Source organism: Cyanistes caeruleus, chromosome 7, assembly GCF_971803275.1.
Source record: "Cyanistes caeruleus chromosome 7, bCyaCae1.hap1.1, whole genome shotgun sequence".
Classification (NCBI taxonomy): domain Eukaryota; kingdom Metazoa; phylum Chordata; class Aves; order Passeriformes; family Paridae; genus Cyanistes; species Cyanistes caeruleus.
In genome coordinates, this window is record NC_141707.1 from 38,764,081 (window position 1) to 38,788,065 (window position 23,985).

At 38.1% G+C, this 23,985-nt stretch overlaps 1 long non-coding RNA gene across 1 annotated transcript; it reads right to left on the reverse strand.

Moving 5' to 3' along the window:
• Nucleotides 1-6,067: 6,067 nt before the first annotated feature.
• On the reverse strand, nucleotides 6,068-8,549 carry LOC147652323 (uncharacterized). Its single transcript, XR_015289171.1, has 2 exons — nucleotides 8,507-8,549; nucleotides 6,068-8,285 (listed from the first exon to the last, which is right to left on the reverse strand). It is a non-coding gene; the product is annotated as an uncharacterized LOC147652323 (long non-coding RNA).
• Nucleotides 8,550-23,985: the final 15,436 nt, after the last annotated feature.

Here is a 23,985-nt window from a genome sequence, read left to right on the forward strand (position 1 = left end):
AACCAATGCTTTCAAAGACTTTTTTTAATTATTTTTTTTTCTTATTGCATTAGCTGTGGCTTCAAACACATCAGCCTTTTTCTTCCAACTGCTTTGTTTTCTCTTAAGAAACTCCACTTTGTTGAAAGTTTCATTTTGATCTCATATTATCACTCATTTCTATAATTCCCACTAAGTATCTGAGGAATAGTTTCCAACAAATTCTTCATGGACAACACACTTTTTTTTTTTTAAGCAAAATAAATCCTTGTGAATTCTGGTACCAAGGAGAGAATTTGCCATTTCAAGTGTCAGGGTGAGCAGAAGACTGTGAGGCACTTCCAGAGGGGCAGGATATAATCCATGGATTTGAGGATAATCCAGGCCACAAACCTGTTACAGCTTTCCCATTCCAAGTCAATCAGTATTAGAAATTTTCTGATGGGGGGGAGTCATGATCTGGTTGACAGGGTGTGATCAGCCAGAGGTTGGACTTGATCTCAGAGGTGTTGTCCAAACAAAATGATCCTGTGATTCTGCAAAGGTCGAGGTCAGGCAAAGGGGGAAAGTGGGAGAGCAGTATATGAGGTATAGGAGGTTAAGGAAGAGGAAATTTAAGAAATTTTACTCTACAGGCAGGTAAAAAAATAAAATCCCTTGCAATTTTTCAATCTCTATTCAGAGTGCAAGCACATAAGATTATCAAATGTTATTGAGAAGATAGATTTAGGGAGTGGCAATGGGTGTATGAAATTACTGAGTGCACAAGTATTTATATAAATAAAAGCAAAATAATTAGGGATGGTGGGAAATTCTGCAGGTCGTGATCAGAACAGGGTTTAGGCAATATTCTCATTTTCATAGAGCAGAGAGAGGGCTTGAACCTGGGCTGCCCAACATCACAACAAGAGGTGGAATTGATGTTGGTGAAACAAGGGCTCTGAGCTGCTGACAGAGCCTCTGATGTGAGACAGCAAAAAACAAAAACACAGAAATTCTTGGAGAAACCTTCATTCGTAAAAATAATCAGAAATAAAAGCACACCTGGCCTTGTTAAATGTCTGTACAAATGTAGCACTAAAATGAAGTGAATCTAACCTTCATATTAATTAACAGTGTGTAACAACTACTACAAGAAAAATAATTGCAAATATAAGAAAGAAACAGCTTGTTCATGGATTTTTCTTCCTCCCCTCTTCCAAACAAGTGACATTTTGCTATTTGCCTATTGTCCAAGAATTTGTTTGGGATCATTAAATATATAAGGGGCTCAGATATCTATATTTTACCTTTCTGTCAAATATTTACATGTCATACACAGGACCTCACCAAGGAGTTGTTGTGATTAGTTGCCAAGAAGCATCAAGAATCAAATAGGATTGTTAGTGTTTAAGGGTTTTCCTGTTTATTTCTACAAACACACAGGATAAACACTGTCAGGCCAAAGTAAACTATAGAGTACACATTTTTTTTTCCAAAACTAATACCCTATAAAAGCCCAGGATGGTTGAAAACCACATTTCAACCAATTCATTCTGATGACTTGTGCCATGCGTGAAGGCTCAAGGATATTCCATAACCCAGAGACCCTGTTGATTAATTAAAATTATAATTAAAAAGCCACCCTTGGTTTAGACCTAATAGTCGATGAAGTTCCTCCTAAACACACCAAAAATGGTCAACATTTGGAACTGATCAAGTTAAATAGATATGGGATATAGTTTTATGAAACAAAACCTCAAATTCAGCTTAGATTGAAAGGAAAAAACAACAGCCCAGCACCACATATGTACAGTATTATAAAATCTGAGACACCACGCCAAAGACTGAATTTTGAGTGACATTCAAAAGATTTTCGTTAAATTATCCGTTTGTTTCAGTCATTGGAGAACTATTTAGTCACTTAACTCTCCCTGCTGAATTTTTTTCAGATGCCAATTGACAGAGAAAATTCATTCCAACTCAAGATAAATCCCTGCTTCCACTGCCAAGGGTATCCCTGCCATAGACAATTATTAGTCTGGAGGGGACTTTTTCTTTCTTCTTGAAATTTAGATCCTTCTAAGAAACCTGTGCTCAATTAAGTACTTCATTAAACTGACAAACTGGTAAGTCTACCTTTGTGCTTTGTTTCTTCTGAAGCAAAATTAAAGAACATGAAATGGAAGAAACATTCATATCTAGAGATCAGTAAAGAATTTGTTCTCCAACTCAGAAGGTAGAATAGCAAAATGGGGTGAAAAAAAAACAATTTAGGCCAAACAAGCACTTATTTTATTAACTGTTTTGGGTTTGGTTTTTTTTAAATATTCAAAATTAAAGTATTTATTTTCAAATGGAACAAACACAATTATATATCCTGTCTTCCTGTTTGTTTTCTAGTATTAATTACATCACACTGTTACCCATGAAAGTACTGAATTTGTCCATGTTTGTCCCCTGTGCTCTGTCCTGAGGTGTTTTAAGTGGCCAACTTATTATCAAGCATCTGAAAATTTCCTGTGAAATAAACAACAATAAAAAGGGCAGAACAGAATGAGAAATTTCATCATTTAAAATGCTTAAACTCTAGAGACAGAATAAGGATGAAAATTGCTCAGAATTAGGTCAAAAGGACAGAGAGTTTGCTTTGCTGGGAAGTTTTCAGAAAATCACCATATTCTTGAAAAACAGGATATTCTAAGTAATAAAAATATAGTCTTGAAAAAGAGAAGCATTATAATAGTTTGCAAAATACAGGTAGGAGTTTTGTTTGGTTAAATATAAAATTAAGTACATAATTCCAGCGAGACTAACTGAAGTGTAATTTAAATTATAAAATTATGGCTAATAAACTTTGTGTCATCAAAAAATTTTAAGGAGAAATTTGAAAAAAAACATTTTGCTTCTTAGGAAGCTGTGTAGAGCAAGATACATTCTCAATATGGCAGGTCAACTCATATTTAAATGAACCTTTGGAGGTTCCTAAAATGCATTTATTTCCAATATGGTTATGGTACAAATAAGGACTTCACCATTTGTGACCTGTGCTTGGCATTTGAACTATTACATATCAGAAAAAAAAAAAAAAATATAGTACTGCATTCTGTGTTGATCTTTACATTTAAAAAACAATTCATCATGTCATAAGAAAGGATCTAGAACAAAAATTTGGGATTTTTTTCCTCAATGGTATCACACCATTATTGGATCTCACAAAGGACAGCATGGGTTTTACTCATTAATTTGCAAATTTGTTAAAAGCATGGAGAAAGGGTTCTCTCAAACCCAAATTCTGGAGGTTCGTCCATTTGTTGGCTTGGGAAGGTTTGCTCCAAAAAGCAAGAGCAGTGAATTGTTTGAGATGTTGCTAAAAGATTTCTTTGCAGGCCAAAGTGAGAGCCTGTGTCAGCCATGGGAAATCTCATTTTAATGTTGGTTGTCTCCAGGTCCAGCTCAAGGCACCCAAAGTGAGTCAGCATCACCATGGGACCCACACATCCTGAGCTCAAACCCCACCCAGGAAGGGCCCATCCTGTGCCCTGGACTATTCCAGAATTGCCATTAACAGAGAAATTAATCTTTCTCCATTTTTCTCATCATAGAAGAAAATAGATTGGAAATGTGAGGAAAAAACCCCCGTGGACAAGTAAGGCTTAAAGCAAAAATAGGGTTCAGTCCTAAATCCCTCATGTGCCTGGAAATCCCACTGCGCTTTTCCCATCTTGGTGCTTAATAATTAGTCATTAACTCCTGTCCTGCAATGAGCAGAACACACTCATCTCCCCCTCCCTTGACCAGATTGGGCTCGTGTTGATTATTTTAACAGACTAATTTAATTCAGGTTTCTGTAGTTTCTCTAGGAATTTGCCAAGCAGAAATTTATCAGATTCCATATAAATCTATGTCAGGGGGAACTTTAATGGAAATGACTACATTAAGAATTCAGGATTGGGCCCTTAATAGCTGCTATAATTTATCATCTTTTTAATATGGAGAAATCAGTAAAATGAAATATTCTAAAGACGTAAAAGTAATAACCCAATCATTTAATATGAAAGAATAACTAGACAATACTGCCCTGAAGAACTATAGATAGCCTGACAAAAAGGCACTGAATATGAAAGACAGAAAAGCATTGGTAATAATTCCAAGGAAATATTGTATTCCTGAAAAAAATACCAGGGAAAAGAAAACAAAACCAATCCATTCTTCTAGATCCTGGTCCTTGTTTTTAGAGGCCTTCAGACACAGCTTTGGGGGCATTTTGAGGACAGAAATGGTTATCCTGACTCAGAATGTAGGAGAGAAAGGGAAGGTCCTGGCCAAATGTGAAAGGAGATCAATTCCTTGGGAAAATTTGCAATTTTGATAGGTTATGAGCAAGAAAAATGCATAAATTTGCTGTAGGTAACTATTAGCTGCTTTTTCATCTATAGTGATTATAACTCCATAAAAACATGTTTTGAAGGTAATATAACCTAAATAATAACTGGGAATGAAAGCAGAAATGTATGAAAATCAGAGGCTGTCACTTCAGTCATAATATTAAAACTAAACACAAACTCTAATAGAAAGGAAAATAATCTGGTTTACATTTGGTACCAATGCACAGCTTCCAACAGGAGAAATCAAATCCCTTTGAAAAGAAGATTAATACTCACAGCCTGCTCCCATCTCCAGGGAAACTGAGGCAGGGAATTTTTGCCTCCTCTGGCTGTAGAGGCCAGAGGCAGAACCGTGCTGGAAGGGGAGCAGCCCAGGAAGGTGGACCTGGTGTTGGTGGGAGGGGACACAGGAATGTCCTGCAGGTGTGGGCACACCCTGAAGGGCAGCTGGTCACTCCATCTTTGTGATTCCAGCTCAGATTTATTTCCTTTCATTGATGATTCCCAAGAAAAAATGGAGAGCTGAGCTCCAAAAGCTGCCTGTCCCTGTGGATTTGGAGCAATCCTGGTGCTCCTGAAATGTAAAAACAAAAATCCCTGCCCAGCTGCTGTCAGACTCTGAGAAACTTCCAGGGACCTCCAGATCTTCAGTCATAAGATGGGATATGGCCTTAACTATCTTCAAATATGAAAAAAAATGTGACTTTTTCCTAAAGGTTATTTACAAAACAGAAGATCATTTCAGCTGTGCAGTGATAAAGACTTCACATTAAATATATTTAAACTTGCTACAAAAATACCTTAAAACACAGCACAGAACAGAAAGGCCTTTTATGGGTTTTTTTGCTTTTCTGCAATGGGAAATTACCATTTGCCTTTTTTAGTATTGCATGAACTGTGATAAATTAATCCTTATTTGCCAAAGGAAAAAAAGAAAAGCCCTCAGCCAATTAAAAGTGTTTGTGCTGCATGTCCACTGCTACAGGGGCAGGATGCAAACTTCCATCTGTGACTGCCAAAAAAAAAAATGGTTGTGCAGCTCTGGAGATGCTTTGCTGAACTCCAGCAACACCACTTAACAATTAAGCTAACTGATAAAACTAAAAATGCTGCTAACTCCCATTTGTAATAAGCTAAATTGCCTGCAACTAATTTAAACAATAAGGGAGCCAGGCTGTGAGCTGTTATCTGTGGCCAGTTGAGCAAAATGCTTTATTTGCCATCTCTTCATAAGCATAGATTAGCTCCTAAAACCTGTTCTGCAAGTGGACAGCAGAATGTGGCCTCAGAAGAGTTAAATTCTGCAGAGATTTCACCACCTGAGCTTGACAAACTTGCCATTTTCTGATAAAATATAAATATGCAAAACTTTTAGTTTCAAGCTGCACATTTCTCTTTTTTTTTTTTTTTTTTTTCCTTTTTGATTTTCTTCTAAAGCTTAAAAGTTTCCTTTGGGTTGAGGTATTTCTAAAGGTATAATGAAATCACAACCTTGAAACAACAAAAAAGCACCAGAGCATGGGATGTGCTCTGGTTGCTTCCTGCACTGCTAAAAAAATTAGCTCAAATCCCAAGATCCATCCTCAGGAGCTTAATTGCTTCAAAGAATAGGAATCTTGTCAAATTCAGTCCAAACAAACATAATCAGTAGCTTTCAAAGCTTGTTTGACATTGAGGAGGCATAGAAAACAACCCAGGAACCAAAGAAACACACATCGACGGTCTGTCAAAATTTTTTGTCAGACATGATGCTATTATCAAGGCACATCAGAATGAAATAAAGTGACCTGGCTGACCACGGGCTTACAAATGTCTTGGGAAGGAAGGGAAAACGGTGAATCAAAAGGTAGCTTTGTTGAACGTCCCCCCAGGCCTTCTTATTGACAGGGATGACAATGGTCCCAGGATGCACCATTATCTATGACCAGCAAGCAGACATCAAATGCTACCGAGCTGTCTCTGTCAGAATAGAAAATGCTGCTCACAATATACAGGGCTTGTTACATTTTGTTCAGCAAAGGTTTGTCAAAAGCCAGGGTCACTCTGTGTGTGCACTGCCCTGAAGGGTAATTTTAAAAGGCAAGGAGAGATGCACTTGATTCTTCAGTGTTTCTCCTGGAAGGAGACTTGGAGTCTGTGGATGACCAAAAATGTTTTGAAAATCAAAGAGTGACTCAGAAAAAAAAAAATAAAAAATGAAGGAAAACAAAGTAAAGCACAGCTAATAGATGCTCGCCACGGCCGCCCTGTTAGAAGGCAAAGCACTTTTCAAAACAAACAGGTTGGGGAATTATTCCCATATTTAGATGTTGGTTTTTTTTTCAATAAAAATTGAGTTGATTTCTAATACATCAGGGGTGGGTGCTACTGTAAAGGGATGACTCAAATTGCAGTGGATAAGTACACCCTCTTCAAGTATCTGTGTTGCAGCATTGTGAAGTTAATTGCAGGAAAAATATTTATACTGGCGAGAAAAGAATTGTTAATATGGTACCCTTTGGAAAGAAAAGAGAGAGGCTGTATATACAAACTCCAACCTCAGAAATGTTTGGGTAAACTTTGCTTTTCTGTGAACATCTGCTAAGCACACACTGAGGGACCAAAGTCCAAATGCACCTCACTAATTGACACAGAAATGTTTTTTTAATGATTACGTGGCTGAAAAAAAACCCCAAACCTTAAAACAAAACAACTGGAGGGTGCAAAGAATATTTTGGTGGGGGTGAAAGGAACTATTGATACAGACATTATGGAAGTTGTCCACTTCTTCCTGCTTATGGGTCAGCTCTTCCTTTCTCATTTTGTTTTCTTATCGTTATCATTTCTAGGGTACAAATTTACCAAGAGAGCAAAAAATGAGCCAAAAAATCTCCCTGGTGCTACCCTAGAGACCAGGAAACACAAATTGACCCTCCACTGTTAACTTTACAGTCATATCCTGCCTGAAAATGTTATTTTAATGCCATCTGCACCTTTCTGCCATGCCCCCCGTAGCTGGTGCCATGTAGGGGTCTGGTGCTCATCCCCAAAATCTGAGTGTCCTGAAAGCATCGTGTTCCTTCCCCTCAGGCCTCAGCAATCCAGACCCATTTCCCTGCTGGCTTCTGCTATTGATTATTGTGACTCCTCAGAGCATGTAATTGTCTTGTTTTCTCTCTTTCTTTCTTAAGGAGAAATTACAGAATAAAGAAGAGAAGAACCCAGTTACAGCCTTTTACTTCAGGTTTGCGACTCCGAGGTCGCAGCTGATGCTCCACTGTCCGCGGCCTGTGATTTTCAGGACAGAAATTAGGATAATAGTCTATCAAATGTACTTTTTCTCCTCCTAGGCCAATCTCAAGAGGATAGACACGATCCTTTTGCGTCTCATGGGATGTGCTCTTTTGTCCCCAAACACAAAGCTATTAATTCAATGCAATAGTTTCTTTTTCCTTGCCCTGGGAGTCACAATATGCTGTGAGTAGGGCTGGCTTGTCTCTCCTTCCTCACTTGTGAGTGCCATGAGAGGCTCTGCACACCGAGGATTTACCCACCAGTACTTCTGCAGCAATTTCCTCAAAGCCTTTACACCTTCCTCCTTGCCCTTTTCCCCCCATTTCTCACTATTTTTGTGGTCCATAAACAAGCAGAATTTTCAGTAGAGGTGTCCTTGGGTTAAATACAGCCTCTATTTTTTTTTTGGCTGTCAATTATTGATATAGACATAAACAAAGGGGGGAAAAAAAATAAAAGAAAATTAATATCTTCCTCATCAGTAAATTCAATGCTTGGTTAAAACATCTGCATTAAAATTCTTGCACATCCTAGCCCTGGAAATCTTCCCGGATATCTTCCTGGTGACTTCCGTGCTGCAATACCCCACGGGAAATTTAGAGCTTTAAGGTGTCTTTAGCATTTTGACTTCAAAGCCTTCACAGAAGAACAGTTGCCTGATGCCATCTGGGAGGAAAAGAAGGCACAAATGTATCTGCAATCCTTTCTGACCCCCATTCAGCCCTGCATTGAACAGCTCCCTGAGACCAGAGGCACTGGACCAAACCTGTCTGAACAGGGTGTGGGTTGGTTTTCTTCAGGTTTCAGATGTACCACAGAGGCAAAAGAGTTGGCAACTATAAAATTCTGTAAAATCCTATTTATTAAATAAACCCTGTTCTACTCACCACAGGACTCATTTCCATGATTCCTGACCACGACAACATCCTCAGCCTCCCGTCCTCCTTTCACAGTATTTCACCTTTGTTTAGAATCAAATTAAATTGGGGAAAAAAAGAAAATAAAGGCAGCATCGACCTTCCTTAATTGTGCAGCCCCAGGGTGATGAAAACAACCAACCTGAGGCTGAGGGAGCCTCACACAGGAGGTTATTCTGCGTGGAACGAGGTAACACACACGTGGGTGTGACATTCCCACCCCAAAAATCAGGAGCACGACATCACCTCAGATTAGTTGCCCCTCAGCAAGAAATTTGAGCAGCACCTGTGGTTCCCCAGTGCCTGCCTGGCCCTGCAATAACCCTCTTAATTTCTGAGCTACAGAGGGCTTACCATTAATGACAGCTACGTTCTTGCTCTAAGGATAGACACCAAGCAAACGAGGATGATTGCAGATGTTCAAGAGTAAATGTGAAAGGAAAGGAATGAGCATTAAAAAAAAAAAAAAAAGGGGGGGAGAGAGGGAGTATTGATTCAGTGTGACTGATGTGAATGAGTTAAATGATTGACTATGAAGTGTGAATTCAAATTTACTGTGAATGGAATTTACTGTGAGTGGAACAGAGTATGCATGACCATGACTGAGTGTGACTAGGTATCATTAGGAAGAACTAAGCGAATATGAGTGGAAAGCACTGATTATCTCCCCTGTAATCTATAAATAAACAGTAGTGCAGCAAGTTTTGAAAAATGTATTTAATAAGGGATTTCCACTGCCTGAATAAACTTGCTGAGGCCAGACAGCCTGATCTGGAGGAAAATGTATCATTTTACTCAAAGGTCTGTCATGTAATAATACGTGAGCTCATATCTGACAGGAACAAAATAGGCCTGAATTTACAGCAAAATGGAACCTCTGGACTGATAATAAACGTCTTTCCAATTACAAATTTGCTAACTCATATGATGCCAATTATCCTCTCTTCTGCTTATGGGTATTTTCCTAACATACACGCTTAAATTCAGAAATATGGACATTCTGGACCAATGGTGTCTCCTGCAGATCAATAAAATAAAGTTTTATTAGCACAAAACAACTGTCCTTTGGCCCAGTGACCAAACAAGAGTCCAGTTTGCACCTTGTGCAGAGCTACAGAACTGAGTCTGCTGTTGCTCCAGTTTAATTCAGTGAGAGCAAAGTTTACATCCCAGGATCTCAGACCCCACAGTAAAAAATGTCTCAGTCTGTTCCCAGCAGCTGCCCTTTCTCCACAAATATCTCTGCTTGCTCTCCTAAGTTTTAGTACAAATCAGGCCAGCAGAGTCTTTGGTCTGGGCAAATAATTGTTGATTTATCTGTGGTTTAAAGCAATGACTAAATCCTAGAGGCTGGTGTAACAAACATGAGTTTTACCACTTAATTCTGCTTTTTTCTTGCCTTAATTAGGTAAATTCTTATCCCCAAACCTTCTGCATTCCTTATCAGTCAAACATCCATCAGAATTCATGAGGATTTTTTTTGTGCCAGCCTCTCCTTCCACTGAAGAAAAGAGGAAAACACTGAGCTGTGTTAATAATCAAAACAAAAAAATTGGGAGAGAGCAGAGGGGCCATTTCAGCATTTCCTTGGGAATTTTCTTGGGAAACCTGGTCCTTTCCTCTGCTGATGCACTGGTGATTGATTTACTGGGGTGCAGAAATTCCCCAGAAGTGCTTGAATCAACGGGGGTTTAATCCCAGCCTTGCACAGGAGCATCCTTGAAGCGTGGGGTTCTCAGAGTTAGAGGCATTTTAAACTGATGTTCAGTGGGTTTATACCCTTACAACTTTGCAGGTCTGACAATTACCTGTGGCTGAGAATGTGGCCAAAAATTCTCTATGAGCTTTTATTTGCATTTGCATTTATTTGCATTTTATTTGCATTAAATTTGGGTTTAGGTGTATTTCCTTTTTACAAATACTAAGGCACAAGCTGTTACTATTTTGATTTTATTGCCTGACCAGCTCCAAAATGAATAAATTATTGCTGTTTAGATTTTCTAGGCCATCAAGGAGCACCTCAATAATATTGGCAATGTCGCCTTACAGTGAGTTTGTAGAATATGTAACTTAAAAAAAAAAATAAAGGGAGGAAAAAAAAAAAAAGGTTATGGAATGTACATTATCCATTAAAACAAGGAAAATATATTTCTTGAGCTCATGAAACCTCTTTCTCCCTTCTTGCAAACTCCCCTCAGGAGTCAGGTCAGAGTCAGGGTGTCTGCACAGTCTGAGCAATCCTCTCTGGATGTGATTCTCCCCAGCAAGGCAGGAAGCATTGACAGGACACAGTGGGGGATTTACACCCCTCGTGCCAAAGCTGCACATGTTCTGTCGATAAATGGAAGACTTAATTCTCCAGGATAGCAATCCAAGCATTTTAAAGGATTTCCTAATGAGATAAAATTCATTAATAAGATACAGGGGGAAAAGAAAAAAAAAAAAAAAAAAAAAAAAAGAATAAAAACACCTTTTTCATTTGTAATTGCAGCCTTGAAAAGTAAATAAATTTCAAAATTTTTCACAGAATTATATGATAGAAGTCGATAAGAATGAGATCACTGGGACTTTGCATTATTTTGCCCACCCAATATGAAAACCTGTTTATAACAGTTATGCTGAGTTACTTTTAGAAAGGGCCTGTTATTAGGGAAAAACACAACCAACATCCTTAATTCTGCTCCTCTGCACTGAAAAATTGCTAAGGAAAAGATATCCCAGCTTTTCACATTTCTGCAGAGGCACCATGTCCAGAATCCCTTAGACCTCACTCAGCCTCAACCTCGCCACTGCAAACAGGTGCCCAAGCTCATAATTCCTGTTTATTCTCCATGTATCTCTTGCTCCTTCCAAAAGTGTTCCAAGAGTTTGGAATGCTTGGGTGGGGCATAATCCAGGACCCACATGCCCTCTGGTTTACCAGGGATTATAATAATATAATATAAATTATTATTGTTATTGTTATTATTATATAATGTATTATTATATATTACAGAATATATATTATCTTAAATTATAGAATATTAAATTATGGAATATTAAAATAAAAGTGTCTTTATTGTATATAACATATTACATTATGTATTATTATATTTTAGAATAAAATTATTATAGAAATTATATTATATTTATTATTTATATTATATTATATTATATTATATTATATTATATTATATTATATTATATTATATTATATTATATTATATTATATTATATTATATTATATTATATTTATTACATTATATATTAATATAATAAAATCATTCCATGATTAAGAGAGTTAAGAGGGTTAAGAGAGACCTTAATGATCAACTAATTTCAACCCCCAAAATACATTTCCACCCCTAGTTTTAGCCTAGGAAAACAGGATCTGCCAGGGATATTTTCTGAGGTTTTTTCTTACCTTGAACCGAATGCCTCATTTCTGTTTTTCAAAACAAATATTTGCCGATGGTAGAGCCCACAGAAAGACACTGAGTGGACAATTAGCCCCCAATATGCTCAAAGATCTGATTTTTCAGCTGAGCCCTTAAAGGCTGAGCTGAAGGGAATATTTCCCAGTGCTTTCTTCCCCCCTACCTACCCCTGAGTTACAAAACCAGCTGGGACCACATCTGTCAGGCTGATGAAGGCCGAGGTTTCTGGTTTGCAGCAGGACAGAAGGGGAGGATGTCCTGGTAAAAGCACAGTTAGAGGCCATTTTTAGCAGTCAAACCAAATCTGACACACTCAGGGCTCTGCTCTGCCTCAGCAAAGCCAGGTTGTCTGTTCACCTCACATTATACTCCCAATTTCTAACATAGCTTCAGGTTATCCCGCTTTATTTAGCTGCCGACAGAAAGACTTTTACCATTGTGGATCAAGGCAACTGTCTCTGGAATTGATCTCATTAGCAAAGTTTCCAAAGGAAAGGAGATTAGAGAAAGCAACTGATTTTCTTGACTTGTACTGGTATTTCTGTGGCAGCCAAGCAATTTCATCTCCCTTAAAGGCATTGGTTTCAGGTCACATTTTAACTATAGTTAAGTCCTCAAATAATTCAGAAGACAATCAAGGATTAGTGACCACTCTCCCCTACAACAAAGCAAATGTTCAGCATGGCCAAGCCGTAGCTTTTGATGAATGTCAGATTTTCCACGGGCTTTGTAAATAACATTCAAAATAAAGACAGTCTGCTGGATTTCAGTGCATACTGTATCCCTCCAGGTTAGCATGACAACAAACCAGGATGCACATCCAAAGATAAAATTTGCCCCTAAACTTGGCAGATGGACTCCAAAAAGTTTTCAATGTCAAAAAAGAGTTGCCTTCCTTTTAATATTTCTGGGCTGCTAAGGAATAGGCAATTCTGTATACATTTGGGGATATATTTTAATATGTGCTGTGCTTTTAACATAAATTAAATATGTATAAAAAGCTCTAAAGCCTTCACAGAGAAATCCTTCAATAAAATTTAAAGAAATTATTTAATTTTTGACTTGGTCTGTTCTGGTTTGTTTAATTTTCCCCTGTTCAGTGTCAGAGCAGGAGTAGCCTGGACCCACGAAGAGGAGGAAAGGCAGCGATCTCTTCGTTTCCCAAGCAAAAGTTTGAGCACAGACCATGGACAGGAGAAAATTAATGTGTCAATTCCAAGGATTCCCTGCTCCAAATCCCCTCTTTCGGAGAGAACTAAGGGGCTTAGCAATATCTACAAAGCAGCTCTGATGTGCTTCTGCCTCCTGCAAACAGCATCCCTGCAAATCCCCGGCCAGGCAGCCTCCATGCAAGGGTCCAGATTTGGCCAGCAGTCATTAGTTTTGTCTCCAAATCACAACAAATTTCACTGAAGTCACATTCCAAGTTGAAGCTGCCATCCCCAAGGAGAAAATCGCTGTCTTTTTTTTTTTTTGTCCTATATATATGCACATTATATAATTCTGACTGTTATCTCTGGGGCCTCTCTGGCAAACTTTCCACCGTTCTTTCTCTGTTAGGACTCGAAGTTATCAGAGTCAGAGTTCATTTATACTTCTGATCACTGGCTCCACAATGTCCCCAGGGTTGGGAACTCTGCTGTGGCAGAGCAGAAACGTAATTTTATAGCCCTTATATTCTAATTCATTTAATTAGGGGTTTCCCTGGATCTCTGGGGGACATGGGGGGTGTCCTTTCATGTTTAGAGGTTTCTGTAGAAAATCTCTCCCCACTCCAGAAAGTCATGGGCTAAGTTCTCCTGCAAGTGCAGATCTTGTTTGCTCTGCACCAAATTAATATTCATCATATCAGGAGCAGAATGCACCTTTCCATCTTCCCTCTGCCATTATTACTTAGGAGGAAGAATTATTGCACTGCAACCCACGAAGAAATGCACATAATTCAGATACACTAATAATGGGGGGGAAAATTAAAAGATTATGGCAGATGGGAGACCCTGACTAAATTTAAATCTAAATGGTTAAAAGAAGTCGGCTGATAAGAAGAGCTCTAATTAAGAAACATCTTGCTGCTAAAAACGTGAACTTTTACACTTATTTCATACCTCAGGCAGAGCTCAAGCAGAGGTAGATTGTATCTTCTTTAAAGAAATGAAAGAAGAGGGGGAAAAAAACTATATTAATCTGCATTGTAGTAATGCTGATGTGCCTGGAGCCGAACTTCCAATTCATTGTGAGACGTTCTCTGCACAGACACAGCCCGGGCAGCTCTGCCTTGAGAAATTTTCAGTCAAACCAAGAAAAAGAGAGAGAAATAATGTGTTATCTTCATCTCACAGAGACGTGGGGAGGTTGCATGATTTCTCCAAGCTGATGAGAGAATTCTCTGATAAATCCAGAATCTGAGTTTTGGGGGATTTTTTTGCTCTCTGAGGTGGGGGGTACAGGTGGACACACAAAGAATGAAACTGATTCCAAGTTTTCTCCATATTTCCTCTGATGTGATGTACATGGAAAAAAGGAAAAAGAGGGAGGCTATCCTACCCAAATATTGAGTATTTCAAGTGTAACTACAGCAGCACACCTAAGAGCAGAGAGGAATCTCACTGTGCACTTCCTGTGTCTGAACAAGAGTGCACAATTCTGGAGCAAACAAAATTATGTTAAATGAGAACCACAATTTAGGAAGCAAATCACTAAAATAAATATTTTAAATATTATAAAAAATGTAGTTTCAAAGTAAAATGTTTTAGTACAGAAAACTGAAGGAAAACAAAGACAAATACTTCATTTAAACTTACAGGGATTTTTTTGCCTTCCATTTCTGTTGGAAAACAAATAACAGGAATTCAAAAGTCATAATTCAAAGTGTTTCATTTGGAATTTTTGGATTTGAGAGCTATGGGAATGAAAGAATTTTTAACAATCCAGACATTCATGGCAATGTCTGCCACCCAAAACCTCAAGCGTGCACTCTAATGACTTCCTGCAAAAATCATCCACTAATTTACTATTAATGAGTGATAGAGTTTATACACTTAGCTAAGTGGAAAGTGATTTTTTAAGGATATTGTATTCTCCTCCCTCAGCCACCATGGTGCAATTACAGCCAGGAGAAAGCTTTTTAAAGCAGTTCCAAATCACAGCTGGTCGTGTTCCTTGTGGTCTTCCAGGCCACAACATCTACAGGAAAGATAATTAGAGCAGTCCAATCAGAGAATCATAAAATTATTTGGGTTGAAGGGACCTTAAAGCCCATCTCCTTCCAATCCAGGGAATCTTCCACTAGACCAGGTTCCTCAGACTCCCATCCAACCTTGCCTTGAACTCTTCCAAAATTTATACCAAATTATTTATCTGAAAAACGATATCCTGGAACATGAACGAGTAGCAGCTGTGGTTTACTTCATTCTTGATATTTTAATGACAAAAATAATAAAACAAAAATAACAAAAACAAAAATAATGAAACACAGGACAAGTTCATCATCTTTTGCTGGCCAAACCTCTTTTAATTCACGGAGCAGATGAAAGCCCAATTGCCTCTGGTAGCCAGTGGAAGTGGTGGTAGCATTACTACAAAGATTTTGGTTGTTAAATGGGGGGAAAAAACGGGAAATAAGGGAAATTGGGAAGTTCTGAAAAAGGATGCCATGCTAAAATTCATGTAGATATTAAACTTAAGACCCTTAATCTACCAGAATCAGGGAAACTCCTCCAGGGTGCTCTCATTAAACACTCAGAACTGCAGAAATATTATGTGGGCAGGGAGAGCATCGATGGCTTTTCCACACCACTCACACAACCAGAATCATAATTTGCCCAAATATCAGGACACAGAAATACCACTCATCATTTTTGCCTTTGTCTGGAAAAATAATAAGAGGAAACTGCAGAAAATGTTAACTGGAGAAATGATACATAGGCAGCTTTGTCCTTTTTTTCACATCTATCAGAGCAATGAATCTGAGCAGAGAGTTTTGGGTTTGCCTTAAAAAAAAAGCTTTTGGTGATTTTTAAATTCATTCAATAAAATAAGGGAAAATATTTCATTTTTAATTAGCTTTCTTTTTTATTCTGGGTGCCCAAATCTTATTATTTCTCCATTTATATAGACTTATACATTTATTCCTTTAAGTCCTCTACCTTCATAATTAATATTTACCTTTCATTTTGCTTTAGACCAGATTTCTACCAGAGACAAGGGGAATGCACAGGCATGGAATCATATTTATTTTTTTACCTATTCCTGTGTTTCAGCCACACAGCCATGGTTCAGGACACTCTGGAGCCTCATCCAGCTTTTACCAACTCCTTGTTACTTCAAGACTCTCAGCCTTTCCAGGCTCCAGCATCAGCTCTGGTATTTAAGCCAGAGGAAGACAAATGGCTGATAAAGCTTTTTTATCATCATAATTGTTTTACATCCTCATAAAACCATCTTAAAGCCATTTCAGGGGCAAAATCCTTCAACAGCTGTTTGCACTACTGAGGTAGTTCAGGATCTGCCCCACTAGAGTTACAGAATCCCAGACTGGTTTGGGTTGGAAGGGACCTTAAAGTTAATCCCATTCCACCCCTGCCATGGGCAGGGATTCTTTCCACTATTCCAGGATTCTCCAAACCTCATCCAGCCTGGCCTTGGACATTCCAGGATCCAGGGGCAGCCACACCCTTTGTGGCTCTCACGAGTCAGCATCTCATGATTTGTCCATTTTGGCATGAAACACTCTTCCAGTTCCTTAGATGGTGTTGGGTAAGGAAAAGGAGCAGGAGTAACAAACTCTTTCCAGTGCTCTGAACCTGGGAGAAGCTCTCCCAGTGCCATTCCTGGATCCACTGCAGTGGCTCCAGCCCTGACACACAACCAGCCAGGTGATCCCAAGTCCAAACATGCAGGCTATTTCTACAAAATGAGCTCATCAGCCTCTCCAGGGAACTCCTCCTCTCCTCCTGTCAAAAAGAATCTCACTTTGTTATTATAAACTTGAAATATTCACAGTATGGTGTTTACAACCAAAATCTGACAATTTGGCAGAAAGTTTTTAGATGCTTAATCACATATCTTAATAAAAAAAAAAAAAATCATACATTCCCGGTGAAATGAGACAGATTCCGATTACTTGTCTTTGAGGGAACGGCCTGCTTTAGAAAATTATGTGGAGTACTCTACTATTCTACCTGTCATACACTTTTAATTAAAAATGTATTGATGCATGACTAAATTGTGCACAGTGAAAAACAGACCTATTTTAGCTCAATTGCAATAATGTCCACATAACCCAATGAAGAAGTCCATACAATTATAACAGGAAGACAGCCCTGGCACGGTTATACTTTTTCAGGTCAGATGTATATTCCATGGAACCAATCATCACAAATCAATGGGGCCTCAATCAGCACAAATGAATTTACTAATCTACTCTAAATACCTACAATGAAGTCATTGCACTAATCTATTGTAAATTAAATATGTGGCAAAACGAAGGCAGAATAATGATTAACATTATTTTCAGGAGTATTTCTTGACAAAGTCTGCTAACTAAGGCAATCTACACCCAATATTGGAATACAAGAACTACATGCAACCAGAAACAAATTGGTTACAGCCAGAAGGCTGAAATCAATGCACTGTGGACACAAAAAATGCCTCGTGAAGCCTCTGCTAAAGGAATTTTTAGTTTAGACTGACAAGAAGCAAATGTGTTTAGAAGAGAAAGAGCTGGAATTCAGAATAAAAAAGTGATCACATGGCAAAGACAGCCCCCCCTATTGCAATATCCCAAAGTTTATCCCTGAATTCCTAATTTGAATCCTTTTTTCAATTTTTTTCAGACATAAAAGACATTAAGTTAGACATAAGAGCATTTGTTTGCACTCAGAAATGTGGAGCTGTTTCAGAAAGGGTTGATAAAAGCATTTTATGAGGAAAGATTAATTATAACTCTGAGGACTGACATCATGATTAGGATTTGGAATATTTGATTGGTGGGCTTAGTTGCTTTCTCCACCAGCGGATTTCTGTGTGAATGTAAAGGTTCATGTTTAGGTTGATGGTTGGACTCAACAAGGGATCTTTTCCAAACTTAACAATTCCACAACTCTATCCTAAGTTTGTGGAAATTTTTGCTCAGGACTGAGCAAAGAAAATCTGAAGAAGAAAATAAATCTGAATTGCCCAGATATCACAGAAATAGGAAGCCTAAAAGTAGTTAATTTTCCTAGAGTATTGTCGAGATAGATAATTCCTCTTTTGCAACTAAATATTTCATTTCTGCAACTGAGGTTTTATTTATATTTCTGCCTCTTTTCTCTCCTTTTCCATGGCAGAATATGCACTGAGTTTGCACTTGCATCACCCACCACGACTCTTCCAGCGACAGACAAAAATAGTTAAAAAATGCAGACAGTTTCTTGAACACTGTGGGCTGAATTTCATCAAATAAGGCTCCTTGCATGTGGAAAAAAAGGGGAAAAAAAAAAAAAGGTATTAAATGAATCAGTCTCTGCATCACTGTTTTCATTCTTTTTGCGTTAAGTGCATGAAGATTTTTCCAGCAAAACGGCTGAAAATGCCAAGCCGTCGAAATCAAAACTTTACATGGGAATAAACCTGGAAAGTTTTCATACTCAGAATCTAATTTTCACCAAACTCACAGACGGACATATGGAGAGCAGGGAGAAAAAGCAGTGTAAAAAGACACTCCCAAAAAACCAGAAAAAATTTAACTCAAATTCATCCTAAAGAGCAATTTTTAATGCGTTCCTCGGTTTTCTTATTCAAATATTTTATCCCTCCAGTGCAGCTCACGAAGTTTTCAGGCTGAGAGGAAGAAATAACATTTAATTTTAAGTCCTTTAGCTGAGGAGGGAAAATACGGAAGCAGCGTTTTAAAATTGCAAAATTCAAATTGTCCAAATTGCTAATTAGAAAAATGGGAATTTTAGGAGCTCGTACAAACGCAGCCTGGATTTGGTGGCAGGCTGAGGAGTTGTAACAGTTTGATAAAATGGTTCTCCAAAGGAATTCCACTTGGGTTTATCCTCCAGAGGAACGGGAGACGCAGCCCTGTGAGTAACATCACTCCTTGTTACGAGATCTCTGCTACAGAGAGGAACAACACGATGAATTTTAGATGTAAATCTGAATTTCATGACCTTTCAAGTCACATCCTTAAAGCTCATTTGAGCAGCGTTTTCTCTTTATGAATACGCAGTTGAACTGAAGACCCAGAACTGACATAAAAAATTTTCTTTTTTTTCCTCATTTTTAGGCCCTCTTCAGGTGTAAATTAGGTTTTTCAAGTGTCATCCTTATTTACTTTATTCTCTGCAAAGTTAGCAATCATTCCATTATATTTTTGCTGCATTACATGGAGATGTTTCTGCCTGATAGGTAACGCTTGCACTTGAACAGAAGAGACAGAACAATTGTCAAACCACAGAAATACAAATGAACACTAAAAATAAACCTTGAAACCGCTGGACTCACTCAATTTTAAATATGTGTCGTATTCTTAAATTTAAAAAAAAAAAAATCAAACCGCTTTTCTATAATAAGGAAATAGAAACATAAAAATTAAAGCATGGCTTAAATAAAGAAGAACAAATAATCTTGCAAAGAAATGCTGGATTTGTATATCATTATAAGCTAAGTGTATAAGCCAAAAAATTTAAAGTATTTTATATCATAATCTAAAAATTTAAGAGCACAGAATTTATTTTTTTTTTAAAGAATGTCGCTTCTAATAACTTATTACTTTCAGGGGATTTTACTAAAATAACTGCATAGTGATATCTATAAAAAAATCTCCCAAATATATGTGGGTCTTCGTAAAACTATAACACAAAAATTATCTAAAAATTGAGAAATTAATCTCAGGTTATTTTTTTTTAAGTATACCATGTTGTAAAAATAATAATAATTTTAAACATTGTAATCTTCAGAGCACACCAAGCAGGATTCCAGGTTTCAAAGCCTGAATATATTTGGCTTTACAAAGACAGTGACAAAATGGGAACAACACCCTTTGTCACATCTCAAAAGACACAAAAAGGGGGAGGATTCCCATTTCTGCTCCTAATTCACTTGGGCACTTGGAAAATCCTACCTTTCCAACAGGTAATAAAATAAAAAGCAGCATTTTAAAAGTGCCTTTCCAACCTGCCTCTTTGATTACAAATCTCTCCTTAGTTAGGAAAATTCAGAACCAACTCCTTTTTTATTTTTGAAGATTAACTTATACATTTCACAGAGCATCTTCCTACTGAAAATAAATGTATGATCTGGAAAAGCAGGACCAAAGCGGGGCTTGAAGATTATAGGGTTGGGTTTTTCTTCTGTATTTCCAAAAGTAACTTACTTTAAAGTCCCTGAAACGGGGTAACATCCATCACACTCTATTTCATTAGTCTTTAAGGCAGCCTTAAATAACTGGGCCTAAAAACAGATCTCGGTTGATATGGCAAATATCTAAAAAGGATAACTCTGAAAATATCCTCTGCTGGGTTCAGCTTGGATTTTGCCCAAATAAATGCAAGCACCTCTCATTATGATTGAGGAGAGGAGTGAAGAAGAGGGGGAAAAATAAAAAAAAAAAGGAAAAAAAAAACCTCAGGAAAGCAAAATGCAGCTCTGTTTAATCCATATAGACATGTCTACCCAAATCCCTTTGCTAATGTATATCTAATTCGGATAGGCTAACTCTCCCTGGAATAATGAGAGCCTCTCTGAAAATGTGGTGCATTTTTAGTATTCTTCAAGTATATTAATGTACTTCTATAGGGGCTTTAGCAGGGAAAAAAATTAAAATATCTATGTATATATGTGTGTGTGTATATATATATATATATATATATATATATATATATGATATACATGCAGCTTTCTGAGCTAGTCAAGCTGATTTCTCTCTTGAAATTGTGCAGTTGTGAGGTTATTTAGGAGAAATAAGCAGCTGCTGGACAAAGCCACACAATAAACAATATTTACAAGTCAGGTAGAGCTCCACAAAGGGCATTTCATCTCTCCCCTGCCCCTCCAGCATACCGAGGACCTTGCTCATGTTGACAGCTGCCACCGAGTGCTAAATTCTGCCTTTTTGCTGCTGCAAACAGATCTACCATATCTGTAAGGCAAGAAACGTGAAAGAAAAGTGCTTGAAAAGAAATATTTTTCTTTTAACATTCAACACAATCCTGCCTCATCCTGCCAGTTACGCGTGAAAATTGCAAATTCAACCTCAGCAGCAGAAATGTGGAGAGAAACGAGGGAGAAATGGGGATTTTGTGCATTTTGCAGCTGTGAGAGCTCCTTCCACGTGTGCTGCACTGGGCTCCACACACATCCCCACTTCCCAGACCTCCAACATTAAATGTCCCGTGGCAAAGTCCCTCAGATTTTGGGACACAAACCATGCTCTGCTGAACCCACGCCTCAGTTCCAGGAATATGCTGTGAAATAAACACCCAGGGCTGGTTTTAAAAAGCATAAAATCGAAATAGTCCCATTCCTGGGCTTTACCCTTCACTTACACCAAGCTGAGGGGGTTTTAAAGTTTTCCAAGGGGCCTTTGAAGGGAAGGACCTGCTGCCTTTTTGGCCCCACAACAAAATGTCCAGCAGTAAGAGTTTTGTGGGTTCTTCACACAGAAGTGTGTTTATCCCAGTTTATAGCCAAGCAAGACTGAGCTTCCAGCATGTCCTTCCATCCCCTCCCGTGTCCCCCTGCTTGTTCCACCCTCTCACCATCTCAGACGTGCACCAGCCTCACCTCAGCACAGGCTGCTCAGTTTAAATATCTCTGATTTTTCTGACCTCCTATCCTCTGTTTTCTTCTAGTCTTTTTCTTACAGCAGCACAGGGAAATAAGGAATGCATCTGGTTCGTGTTTATGTAGGGCTCATCAGACATTTTAACTGGACTCAAATTAGAAAATTAGTGGTGGAGTGACACTTTTCCTCCTTTTCCTCCTGATGGAGTTCACTTTTCCTTGTGATTTTCCAATTACAAGTTCACATAGTTTATAATTCCATTTTAAAACTCAGGTGCACATTATTACCTGAGAATAATTGGGCTTTGAGGGTCACAGAGCAGCTGATGCAATTTGCACCCCTGAGTAAGGAATGAATATCCCATAATCAGATACCCAGTTCAGAGCACCTTCTTCATACCACCACCCTTATTTTTTTCATTTTAATGTGGCATTATTTAGGTGAAATACAAGGAAATTAATGATGCCACTGAAAGAATAAATGTTTCCTTTTAGAGAAGATAGGGCAGATGGCTGAAATGGAAAATTAGAATTACATGGGCTTTTCTACGTGGAACACACGTGAAAAAACATTGTGTTCAGATGATCCTGTTTAATAATTTTACATCACTGTGACACAAGAAAATAATCAAGATGTTTGCTCCTCCCACAGTAAATATAACACCTCACCTACTTCTCAAGGAAAGATTTTGCTTGCACCACAATACCAACTGCATTTGAAGGGCTCCTAATTATGTAGGTTATAGAAGATTTCATGAGATCCTATAAAAAGATGGAGAAAAAAGTTCCACATCCAGACAGATGTTTGGAAAGCAATATTAAAGAACTGAAGGATCTCCTCTCTGCAAATACTTGAGCCAACCAAATCATGGATTTGCAATAAAATTATGGTTATTCATTATTACCATCATTTAAGTGCTGCTGTAATGGCAGATATTGGTGGTGCATCATGGAATGAAAGGTGCTGGGTACAAAAAGGTTCAGGGTAGAAAAATGTTCCTTTTCCAGCCCCACAGAAGCAGCAGGGATGGATGGAGCTCTCCTCCATCCCTGGTAAACTTCCAAGTACATAAAACTGTGCATAAGTTCATGTCTGTGTGCAATCAGGACATAATAAATCTTACTATTAACTTAATGCCTTCCCACAAAACTAGATTTTGGGAACAAAGAAGACAAATGGACACTTTAAAAAACTCCTCTTATATAGAGGCTTGAACGCTAAGATGCAATGGCCTTAAAATTGAGCAGTGTAAATAAATATTAGCTGCCTGACCTTTTTAACCGACAAATATCTTTTGTAATTTAAAAATACGCCGGCACATTCCCCTTCCCAAGCTGAGCCCTCCACAAAACACCAGTTTTAAAGGTAGTTTGGTTTTTAATGGCTCAGTAACGATCTACAACCCCATGAAAACAGGGGTTTACGATGGCCTTTAGCTACAGAAACCCGAATGGCGCCGCTACAATTTTATTTGGTTGGAAAATAAAAAAGGAAACAACTTGCTCAAGTGATGTAAGAGACCTTCCCATCACATTTCCCTCCCTGCTTCACAGAACTGCACATGTATTGGTTTTTTTTTATATGCCAATGAGTTTGGTGGTGATAAAATGCTGCCAAAAGCCAGTTTTGATGAATGGTAATAAAAGTCAAATGCCTCACATTAAAATGTGCTTTTTTTTTCTTTAAGGAGAAACCTAAAAATTAATCATAATTCATACTATTTGACCCTGTATGACCAGAAAGTTATAATATTAAAAACAGAACAAACAAACAAAAAATAAAACCAAAAATAAAAAAACCCCACCAACTCCAGCAAATTATCCTTTTTATCTTTATCTCACAGAGCTCTTACCACAAAATAAAGAATAACACATTGATGCTTGTTAAGCCATGAAACATGAATGGGGAAATAAAAAGTTAAATTTCTTCACTTCCAATCATCCCCCTCCTCTTCCAAATGAAAGCACTCTGGTGAAAAAACTCATTTGCATTGTGAAAGTTTTCTAAAGGCTCGGGTAAAAGAGAGCAACCCCCAGCTGAGAAGCCTGAATTCAGAGTGGAGATTCTGTTGTTTGGGAATGGGAAGAGAGAGGATTTCCTACACGTTCAGCCTGTCAGATTTGCACTGGAGGTTTGGGAAAAGGAGTCAATTCCAAGGCAGTGACACATCCTGACTCCATCTCTTCCTGGTGTGACGCTCTGGCCCCCACTTTTAAAGCATCATTTCAGAGCTCAAACCTTCTGTTTTCAACAAAAAAACT